General features: G+C 47.7%; 1 pseudogene; it reads right to left on the bottom strand.

Annotated features, from left to right (window-relative positions):
• Positions 1-5,596: 5,596 nt before the first annotated feature.
• Positions 5,597-10,130, bottom strand: LOC149299250 (alanine--tRNA ligase, cytoplasmic-like; annotated as a pseudogene).
• Between the last annotated feature and the right edge of the window lie 2,196 nt (positions 10,131-12,326).

The raw sequence follows: 12,326 nt of genomic DNA, 5'->3' as shown, positions 1-12,326 counted from the left end.
TAAGCAGGCGCGTTCCACTGCTGCCAAGTACATAGTTTGTTGTTTAATGGCTCTCCTAAACTCAATGGAAACGGCTCTCATAGACAGTTTGCTATCGAGCAGGGAGAAGAGCATCAGAGACAATCATCAACGCATGGATGGCCTGTAGCCTAATTTAGGACCGTCTTGGATACCCCCGTCTTCCCGTCAGTTATTTATGCGACATGCTATCTTGTTACATTTGGGAACGGGATGTGAAATGTTACTCTAAATACTTTCAGAGATGGACCGGCTCAGGCTCACATACAGCAAATACTGAAACCAAGAGAAATGGGTCTCGGATTCATCTGCTATAGAATCACATGCAAGCGCAATCTCCAAAAATCCCCACCTTCTGGCGCAATCACCAAGAAACACCACCTTCCAGCGCAATCACCAAGGAGCGCAATCACCAAGAAACACCACCTTCCAGCGCAATCACCAAGAAACACCACCTTCCAGCGCAATCACCAAGGAGCGCAATCACCAAGAAACACCACCTTCCAGCGCAATCACCAAGAAGCGCCACCTTCCTGGGTACGTGCGGGGTGCGGGCGCGCGGGGGCAGCGGGTCCATGGGCAGCGGGTTGGCACGCAGGGGCAGCGGGCCCATGGGCCGCCGGTAGGCGCGCAGGGGCAGCGAGTCCGCGGGCAGGGGCAGCGGGTCCATGGGCAGCGCGTTGGCACGCAGGGGCAGCGGGTACACGGGCAGGCGCACAATGGCAGCGGGTCTGCGGGCAGGGGCAGGGAGTCCGCCGGTAGGCGGGCAGGGGCAGCGGGTCCGCGGGCAGGCGAGCAGGCGCGCAGGGGCAGCGGGTCCCATGGGCAGCGGGTCCCATGGGCAGCGGGTCCCATGGGCAGCGGGTCGGCGCGCATTTATGTGCACCAGACGCACGGCCCTGGGTATGCGCACGTATGTGAACCAGAAGCATGGCACCGGGTACGCGCACAGGTCCACTGCACGCTCCATGGCACGTGTAAGCTTCCTGGCACAGGGGATATGCTTGTTAAGTGGCACCGGGTACACATTAGGTATACGCACGTTCCATCGCTCAGACACGGCACCGGGACGTCCCTGGGTCCATGGCACTGCGCATACGCATGTAGGTGCACTGAAACACGGCACGTTCCATGGCACCGGGCACACATAGGATATAAGCCTGTTCCGAGGCATGTATGTGCCCTGGATACACGGCACCGGGTATGCTAACACATGTGTGCACAGGATACACGGCACCGGGTACGCGCATGGGCCCACCAAGTATACACAGGGTATGCGTGCGTTTCATGTCACCGGATGCACGGACGTTCCACGGCAGAAGGATTCCCACGGGGAATACACGCCATCGGGTACGCATCCCTTCTCTTTACGGCGGGGGCAAGAAGGCACCAAGGCCAGCGTGTCTATAAGACTGCGCATGGGCATGTGATCCTCCGCCTATAATAGCCATCAAAAGGACTTAATGCCTTGGGTTACAACACAAATACAAGTAGGTAAACCTCCCACCCGCTCCCTAAAATGTCTTGGACCAGGACCCTCATTACTCAGTCATGGGCCGGCCCTTTCCATCACTTTACCTGTGACCCCTTGTACGCTCCCAGTTTTTCCTCCCCGGTCTCTTTCCCTCCAATTACTCAATCAATTTATCCACATTCCAAAGCGGATTTCTTGCATCCAGTATTGGCGCATTATTATACAAATCTGCAGATATAAAGTTATAATATAAAGAAACAGATCTGCAGATATAAAGTTATAATATAAAGACACAGATATAAAGTTATAATATAAAGACACAGATATAAAGTTATAATATAAAGAGCCAAATCCAGTGAAGGTAACGCGTGGCCGAGCCAACTCCCCACAGCCATTAATATCACATTTGTTGCACGAAGTCAGAATTATCCGGGCGATTAAACACGGAACGTCCAGAACACGGCAGAGAACCGAGGGGCATCTAGGGGCGTGCGGGAGGCTTTAAATAACACATAGCAAACAAAAATGGCAGACGGCATTATTACTATTATTATTATTATTTATATACACAATATATACAACGTATCAGCACCAAGAGCTTTACACACACGAGAGGGTAACCGGCACGCCGCGGCCCAGCGAGCGAATCAAACCCCAGAACATGGACATAAACTCTGCACAAAGAGTAAACAGCGCTACAATATTAACCCTCTGTGTGCCACAGCGGCGTGAGGCCCATCACAAGGCAAACACAATCGTATTGTTAAAGACATAGAAGCGAGCGGCAAACATCTCAGATGCTACATCACAACAGCATAAAACACAGGGTTTAACCCTTTCAGCCCAGTTTGTATTTAAAAAAAACAAAACAATTTATTGATAAATAAAACCACATGCTTGTCTTATAAACAAGCCACTTACCGGCCCTCCGTGTCCTTACTGTAACAGTTCAGCCGGAGTCCAAACAATCCCTCCATGGGGTAGGTTTTGGTGTAATAATCCAGACCCCAGAGCTCCGCCGATCTGCAACCAATATTATATTCCAGGGCCTTGGCCTGCTGCTTGTTTGACCAGATAATTATTGTATCGATAACAATAGTAATAATATTAATAACAATAATAGTAATAATAATAATAATAATAATAGATGCTGGAATGTATTAGGGATGTAACACTTTGTGTAATAATGTATCAACGTCCTGATTACTCGTACTGCATTTTATTTTAGCTGAATCATTACAATTGTCTTATTTTTATGACCTCTCAAGTTCTTCTTCACCAGACGGGCTACAGTTCCTTTCATTCAATTGAATGACACCAGCAATAGCCAATAAATCCAGCTACAGACCAAGGTCGCAAGCCTCTGTCACCGTCAGCCACAATCTTATACATGACCTCTCTGCTCAGGGAATTGTCTTGCAGATGTTTCTTCCTTGTAACTATACTGAGGGATGTGCTGGCATTCTCACCCTGTGACTGCAGAAGACAAACTTCCGGTGTTTTTTTTTTTCTTTTTAAGTTTTTAGAGGGTGCAAATGTGTTTCTTTGTGCATGCCCTCTGTATCTGTTCTGGCTGGAGGTGTCATCTTCCCAGGGGACCCCTGTGGTGATTCGTGGCCTAACAGAAAAGGACCCCGAGTTATAGGAATTCCATTCCTCTCTTAAGTGGAGGGGTTTCCATCACCTTTACCCCACCATAACTTATTGGCACATCAAAGATGGGACCCAATTCTTGGGGATGGTGTCCTATAATCGGTCATGTGATCAGAGGGGTGTGTTCTTGAAACAGAGTCTGATTTAGGGGCAATGCAGGGACCTCAAAAGCAGAACTCCATGATATACTCTGATCGGAACATCATAAGAAACCGTCTGGACTTAAGGCAAGAGGGGATGCAGAGTGTGGAGATGCAGAGTGTGTGTGTGCGTGCGAGAGAGAGAGGACGCAGAGTGAGTGTCTGTGCGCGCGCGCGAGAGAGAGAGGGGACGCACAGTGTGTGTGAGCGCGAGAGGGGGGAAACAGATTGAGCGCAGTGTGTGAGGTGGCGCAAAATGTGAGGGGGCACAGAGTGTGGGCAAGAGTAGACAGAGTTTGAAGATGCACACTGCGGGCAAGAGGGGATGTAGAGTGTGAACGAGAAGGAATGTTGAGTGTGAGCTTGAGGGGCCTAAGAGTGCTGGCGAGAGGGGATGCAGAGTGTGAGGACGCAGAACGTGGGCGAGAGAGGATGCAGTGTGAGCAGGGAGACGCAGAGTATGGAGACTCAGAGTGTTTGCGCCGAGGGGACGCGGAGAGTGCGAGGAGGGTCGCCGAGTGTGAGAGCTCCTGAGGAGGGACGCCGAGTGTGAGAGCTCCTGAGGAGGGACGCCGAGTGCGAGAGCTCCTGAGGAGGGACGCCGAGTGCGAGAGCTCCTGAGGAGGGACGCCGAGTGTGAGAGCTCCTGAGGAGGGACGCAGAGTGTGAGAGCTCCAGAGGAGGGACGCAGGGTGTGAGAGCTCCTGAGGAGGGACGCAGAGTGTGAGAGCTCCTGAGGAGGGACGCAGAGTGTGAGAGCTCCTGAGGTGGGACGCAGAGTGTGAGAGCTCCTGAGGAGGGACGCAGAGTTACATAGTATGTCCACACGACGGCGCCAAAGTATAACAAATTCCAATTTAATATTGTTAATGGAATTGTCATGCATACCAGTGACCAGCAGGGGTCAGCATTTTCATGACAGTTTTATATGTTAGATTTGGGCCTTGCTGCCCTCTGGTGGGGATGGATGATTATTGCACCGAGAGAAGCTTCTGGTAAAAGAAACAGTGAGTGTGTTCTTCATGCAGCATACAGATTATGGAAACAATAACATCACAGGGTAAATCAGACTCCATTAAATATATATGTATTCATACATGATGATGCCAAAGGATAACAAATCCTAACTTCACACCATTTAACCTGACATGTAATTACATAGTATGTCCACACGACGGCGCCAAAGTATAACAAATTCCAATTTAATATTGTTAATGGAACCGGCATGCACACCAGTGACCAGCAGGGGTCAGCATTTTCATGACATGCAATTATATATGATATATTTGGGCCTTGCTGCCCTCTGGTGGGGATGGATGATCATTGCACCGAGAGAAGCTTCTGGTAAAAGAAATAGTGAGTGTGTTCTTCATGCAGCATACTGAATATGGAAACAATAACATCACGGGGTAAATCAGACTCCATATATGTATATAGGTTCATATGTATATATGTATATGTATACATATCATAGGTTCATTGCTGCCCTGTGGTGGGGATGGATAATCATTGCACAGAGAGAAGCTGCTGGTTAATGAAATGCATCTGCAACAAATGCAATAAACGCCACTGCAGGTGACATGAAGGGTCCTGATGTCGGTTTATATTATTATTATCATCTTGTATTTATATAGCGCAAACACTGTATGCAGCGATTCTTACAATGCATATATTCAAGGGGTCTGACAAGACTAGAAATGACAGACTGAGACAAACCCATACATTTGGTGGAGAGCCCTGCCCATATTACCTGCCATGGAGAAAGGTCACTTCTCTAGCGAGGTTTCCTGCAGCTGGATGCAGAGGTAGCAGAGTTAAGCTCAGGATCGCCCCTGCCGTTACTCAGATTCTCAGAGTACCTCTTTATTAAGGAGTCCCACGTGAACATGCACTCAGTAACACAGAAGACACCGTGACATTGCATGATTTTTATTTTACATGAATGATTTTCTACAACATACAATACTTAGAATGTTAGCACTGAGCCCGAACAGCAACGGCGGTACAGATTTTAACAGAGTGAGCCGGGTTCGAGCGGGGATGGGGCTGATTTTTGCAATGTCCCAATAGGAGGGATGGATTCGGCTCAATGTATCCGTCACATTTCTAGAGACGCGTGTAATCTAGTGTAAACCAGTGGAAGTAGTCACACTCCATGTATTGAAAGAAACTGGTCTGCCAAAGCAGCATTTGACTACCATGCGTGAAACAAGAGATCCACGGAATCAACCCCTTCACTGCTGGACGGAACCCCTGCTGTATATTACTGGAGGTGGTGAGTGGGGTTGATGTGGAGATGAGTATCTGACATTCAGTTCTTCATAGACAGTTAAAGTTTAGCAAAGTCTTCAGCCAGCCTCAGCACCTCAGAGAGACAGCCTACATTCTTTCCCGTGGCCTGAGCAGACGTGTCCTTCGCTCCTCCTTTTCCATCCATCAATTCACATACCTGCTGCACCCATTCGCTGGCCTTTAGACCCGTATCTGCCGCTCCCTGCAAATCGACACAACGCACGTTAAAGAAGCCCCAGAAAGCTCACTGCCTGGCAAGCCCATAAGTCTAATAAATGCCTTATAGTAGAACTCAGAAAAGAGATGAGAATTCGAAGAGATGAGCCTATGACCTGAGGCACCTGACACAAACACGTACTGTATTGGCTTGAATATAGGCCGCACTTTCCCCCCCCACTTTAAGTCTTTAAAGTGGGGGTGCGGCCTATTTTCGAGGTCTAGCGCCCGACGCCCGGGACATGCAGTCCCGGGCGCCGGGCAGGCAGCAGGGTTAGGATGCAGATCCCCCGCAGCGGTGCAGGGGACCTGCATCCTACTCTCTGATACGCTCAGACAGCCTCCCCTGCCAGCACTTCCCACGGGGGAAGTACCGGCATGGGAGGTTGTCTAAGCGCATCGTGCAGACGTTCACCGGCAGCGGCGATCGAGCGTAAACAGCCTCCGCTGCCGGCACATCTGCACGATGTGCTTTAACAATCTCCCTTGCCGGGAATTCCCACGGCGGGAGTCCCGGCAAGGGAGATTTTTAAAGAACATTGTGCAGACGTGCCGGCAGCGGAGGTTGTTAACGCTTGCATCGCCGCAGCCGGTGAACGTCTGCGTGATGTACGCTAACAATCTTCCTTGCCGGCACTTCCCACGGCGTAAGTGCCAGCACCGGAAGTTGAGTACGCGTACTGCATAGCCAGTGGCGACTCTAGAAACAATATATAGGGGGGGCACACAAGATACCACAGTCAAACTGGGGGTGCATTAATAATTTCCAAAAGTAATGTGTTATGGAATTATACTTTTGTTATTGGACTAACATAATACTTGATCATTCAACATCGGAAGCCTGAAGCCACAATTGAGTGCGACTAATCCTTGAAAAAAATATTATAACACAATAAATAACTTTTCCACTAAATGATTTCAGGGCTTTGAACGTTTTGTCCCCTTAAGTCACTACAACTTCAGGAGGGCAATTTATCTCTGGATAAATATAAATTAAATAATTCCTACTGTAAGTTAAGTGCCAGGAAACAGATGACCAAACACACACACCAACACAGGCTCTGTCACACCGACACCCAGACACACACACCAGGACAGGCTCTGCCACACCGACAACCAAACACACACACCAGGACAGGCTCTGCCACACTGACAACTGAACACACACACCAGGACAGGCTCTGTGACACAGACACACACACCAGGACAGGCTCTGCCACACACACACCCAGACACACATACCAGGACAGGCTCTGTCACACCGACACCCAGACACACACACCAGGACAGGCTCTGTCACACCGACACCCAGACACACACACACCAGGACAGGCTCTGTCACACCGACACCCAGACACACACACACACCAGGACAGGCTCTGTCACACCGACAACCAAACACACACACACCAGGACAGGCTCTGCCACACCAACACCTATACACACACACCGAGGACAGGCTCTGCTACACTGATAACTAAAAACACACAAACAGCAGGACACAATCTACGTCACAGACGTCTACATCAGGATGGATTTTTCACACTGCATTGTCGTTTATACCCCCCTTAGTGTTTTTGCCCCTTGTGTATTGATGCCCCTGCTGCCCATATATATTAACATTAGCCCCAGTTGCCGATAGCAGGTATAGATCAATACATTAACACACAAACTAAGCTTTGCATGTATAGATCAACTGAAATTCACTTGTGATCTCAAATAAACTGAATAAGACATATTAACCCTGTATTTGCAGGTATACATAAATAATGTATGGAAACATAGCATAGCAGATATGGATCTACAGAATAACACACAAACCCAGCTTTGCAGGTAAAAATCAATTGGAATTCACACAAAAACACGTCATTAAAAGGTATATTTAAAACCCCCTAAATTACACGCATAGATCACAGGTTGCATACCCCAAAGCCAGTCCTGGCGTCCACACTGCAATCACACTCCTATCATACCCAGGCAACCAGTAAATGCTGGTACCTAGGCATGATGGGACTGTGCTTGCTTTTAGCAATCACACTCCTATCATGCCAAGTCAGCCAGTACATGCTGGTACAGGGTGGCTGTAAGTGATGTGTAGACCCCATACTGCTGGCAGCATCAAAACACAAGGGGGGCAGCTAGCTAGGTTTCAGCATGTACTGGCTGACTTGGCATGATATGAGTGTGATTGCTAACAGCAATCAAAGTCCCATCATTTACACATCCAACCAGTAAATGCTGGAACCTAGGCATGATGGGACTGTGATTGCTGTTAGCAAGATCGGTTGCACTGGCGAGGTCTCGCGGGCTGCATTTGGCCCGCGGGCTGCATGTTGGACGCCCTTGCCTTATCACTTTCTAACCCCCTCTCCCTCCCTTATCACTTTGTAACACCTCTCCCTACTCGCTATCTAACCTCCCCCTTTGTAGTTCTCTCACCTTTAGGTCCAGCGACGGGAGCACGAGGCTTCTGTCTTCGTTCTCTGCTGCGGTGGCCGCTGCTTCACTGCTGAGCGCCGAAATATGACATCATATTTCGGCGCTCAGGATGAAATGCCGGCACCGCGAGGGAGGTAGAGGCCTCGTGGAGGAGAATGGGGGGCGCCGAGCGGTTGCTAGGCACCCCTCTCTCCCCTCCGCATTAAAAAAAAAAAAAAAAGACGGGATTTAAAGTCGCATTGCGACTTTTTCCAAATTCTGCAGGGGGGCAACAGGGGGGGCAAGGATTAACCTGGGGGGGGCAATTGCCCCACCTTGCCCCCCTGTAGCGACGCCACTGTGAGTTGCTGTCCCCCGCCGGCCCTGCAAGACCCCGGGGAGTCTGCACCGGTAAGTCAAGGGGGGGGACCTCTTGGGGCAGAGTGGCAGCATATCTCAGGGGGGGGCGGTAGAAGAGCAGCATATCTCGGGGGGGGCAGAGTGGCAACATATCTCGCGGGGGCAGAGTGGCAGCATATGTAAGTGTTTTTTTTTTACTAAGACATTTTTTTCTTTAATAAAGCCCCTAACTTTTAAGGTGCGGCCTATATCCCAGCCAATACGGTAATCTTCCCGGCATCGTTATCTACAGTAAAGATAATGGCTGCAGTGTTTGGCGACTGAGACTTCAGGAGTTTCAGGGATTCGTTCACAGCCTGTTTAAAAAAAACAAAAAGAAGAGCGATCGATCAGAAGACGTCTTGGAGATGAAACCCGACATGCAAAGTGCTGCGAGGCAGCTCTGGAGACTGGTGCTGCAGCCACGCTCGGGGTGACCCTTCCAATCAAGCAGCCCCGCGGTGGCTCGTGTCTGCGCAGTACCTTGGCAGAAGCTCCACTCTCCATCTCTAGGACAAGCAGAGGCTGGTTGGGGTTGTTTTCAATCAGCTGTTTGGTCTTTTCCAAAACCTGACAAAATCAAACACAAGCACAAAAAATATTATTATTATTATTAGGTCTGTGAATTTACCGCGTATGTGTAATAAAAACAAAAGCCGCAGCGTAAAACCTATATATATATATATATATATATAACCAGAAAATTCCGAGACATCACGGCCCCCCCACTTAACCGTTTCTGAATATCGGCTTTGCTGGCACGGTCCAGATCGTCCATGGCTTTCTTCAAGGTTTTTAGCTGCTCTCTGAGCTCATCCTTTTGCCACTGAGAGATGACGGCTGTGGCCATAGTCTGAAAGAAGAGCAGCAGTCAAGAAGCCCCCCGTTAATCAGAGCACACACCGGCCCATCACCGGTACATCCCCCGCGCCCGTACCTCGCTGAGATCTGCTATTTCTATCTGGGGGAAGTCTGCTGCTTCACTTTGCCCTCCAATGTGGAGAGCGCAGCCTTCAGAGCCTCCTGTTTGCACACAGCCTGCGATACAGGATCGGGGTTAGCGGGTAGCCATTCCCAGAGCGATTGTAGCGGGGCTCCTGTAGCGTGTGCGTCTTACCGTCACGCTCCCGAAATACTCACCTTTACCGCCTCGGCCCCTGTGACAGCCACAATCCTACGGATCCCTTTGGCAATGGCCTCTTCTGTGACGATGACAAACGTACCGGCGTGGCCGGAATTCTGCGCCACGAAAGGTTTAAGGGCACCGGTAGCCGAGAGGTACCGGCTCGCTACGCTCGGTATAGGAGTAATATAAATATATATCGGGGGCTCAGGGCCATTACTCACGTTCCTCCGCAGAACTCCACCGATGTCACAGAACCGGCAGGACCAGAAGCACCCTTAGCTGTGAAGTCAAATCTTAGTCTGTCGGTGGCAACTAAGGAGCCCCTCTGATCGGCCTCCCCGAGGACGGAGTGCGGAGCAAAGTTCAGAATGTGGGTGGCTGTGTGATTGCTCATCACAGGACGGCCCCTCGATTAGAAGAAGGACAGAGGGCTGTCAGCGTTAACCCGACACTTAAAACACAGAAACAAAAAGCATTCAGCAACGTGCGGACTTCTGCAAAACCCACTGCATTCAATGGAATTTCTCCGTTTCTGACAAATATAATTATTTTTCCCACATTCTCCAAACTGTAGAATAAAGCTATCTGGAATACGGGTTTAGACGGTCCACAGTCTCACTGCTTGCATGGTCGGGGCGCTCTTTGTTCATAAGAAACCCGCTGGGGCTTTTGTGAAATAAATATTTGTAATATCAATATTTTTCCACATAAACAAAGCAGCCCCCAAAAGAACCGTCTCCTTTCCACTTTGTATATTGCAGAAATGTTTAACATTGATACATATGTACATATGTTTTATTTATGACAAAACCTTCACTTATCGGCCCCTCTAAAATAATCCGGTAATATTTAGAAAGTTTGGTGCATTTTTAGAGGTTGTATGACTGGTGTTGGACTCCGAAGAGAGATCCCTTAAGAGATTTAAATCAGATCTATACCATTATAATTAACCCCATTAACAATGTACACGCATGCAAATATAAAAAAAATCAGGTTAATAATTCCATTAAAATATAAGGTTTCCCTGGTCAAGCAGCAACAAGATTAGGGCACAAAAATGTGCATTACCCAATGTCATCCACTAGGGGTGCTATATACCTGCCCAGCTTCTCATCTCCACTGTGTTGTCTTCGTTTACATTACATGGTAACAAAAACATGGAATTAACATGTTAAAAGAATAAAAGCACGCCACATGTTGCCAAAATGTGTCATCGTCATGGTTGTTGGGTAAAAGGAGCTTTAGCTTTTAGTATAACTTTCTAGGTGACATCTGCTTAGACTCATGATTTTTTTTTTTTCCTACAATAAAATCAAGGCAAGGTCTGCCCTTTGTATCTTTACTGTTTTTCGTTAACTAAGATGTTAATTCATAAAATGATTTATTTAGCAGGGTTCCAAAATATCACGGTTATTAGAGTGTTAAGCAAAGATTTGAGATTAAAAACCCAAATAAATAAGCACATTACTTTTATCTCCCGTAACCCTAGGTTACGTGATTCATTGCCAAGGTTATAAAATCGGCAGAAGATCCTGACATCTTACAGACGTGACGTGATGGGGATATTATACACTAATAAATACACTAGTTTCAAAGAACATGTACTAAGACTTAAACCATCACTACTGGGAAACCATTCAATATATCTACATCTGAAACATTGTTCATCCAAACACAAGCGATTACGAAGTCTATCTCATATAACGCTGCCATGTTTGCAGACAGACAAATAACACGGAGACGCCGACAACAACAGCCCATCTTATCGCCGATATCCAATATTTCGGCTGCGAGCCCTGGCCGGATTTTGGATGCTCTTTTTGCTTTTATGTAACGTTATACACAGAGTCATAATGAGATCAGCGGGGTGCCTTCCTGTTATGAAGCCTGGAACCGTAATCAGCGATTAGCCAGCCCAACGTTGCCTTTATTTTCAGATAGATAACGTTTCGAAGTGTTATTAATCATACAGCTTAATAGCTCCGCTGGGAGGACACGAGCGACGCAAAGTGTCAATATTTACTGGGGTTTTGGGAGTCCCTCCAAAGTGAATCGGTCCATTCCCCGGTAACTCTGTGTTCATATTACAAACTTAGAAGAGATATCGGCTTTTGCTTCCACTCTCAGATGGAAAGGCTGGATCATTAAATGTATTTTCGTGGTCTAATGGAGAGATTAACAAAATATATATAATTTAGGGGTTGATAGCGTCTGATTTCACCGTCTGGAACTAGAGAATTGTATTGAGATCCAGAATTACTAAGCTCTTTTCCGCTGCATTAATACCTTTTCCAGGTACAGTACGGGGTCGGTTGCATAAACGCCGAATTAAGTTTATTATAGCTGAATACTGAAAATAATAATTATTTATTTATTCCATTATTATGGAACTTTGCTTATAAACAGAACCGAGTGACATCAGAACACTTCGGGTGACATCAGAAGCGAACGTCGTACAATTAACGCAAATTATTTCATGTTTAATTTTATCTGCTTTTTATTTGAAGCACTTTGGTCTTAAACTGTGGGAAACTTTTCACCATCCATCTGACACCGGTGAATAATGAACGGTCGTTAGAAAAAGAACACA

This window comes from Sceloporus occidentalis, unplaced genomic scaffold (genome assembly GCF_023333645.1).
Source record: "Sceloporus occidentalis isolate IW3139 unplaced genomic scaffold, rSceOcc1.0.p SCAF_29, whole genome shotgun sequence".
Taxonomy (NCBI): domain Eukaryota; kingdom Metazoa; phylum Chordata; class Lepidosauria; order Squamata; family Phrynosomatidae; genus Sceloporus; species Sceloporus occidentalis.
Note: the sequence above shows the minus strand (reverse complement) of the source record. Positions and strands in the feature narration are given on the sequence as shown.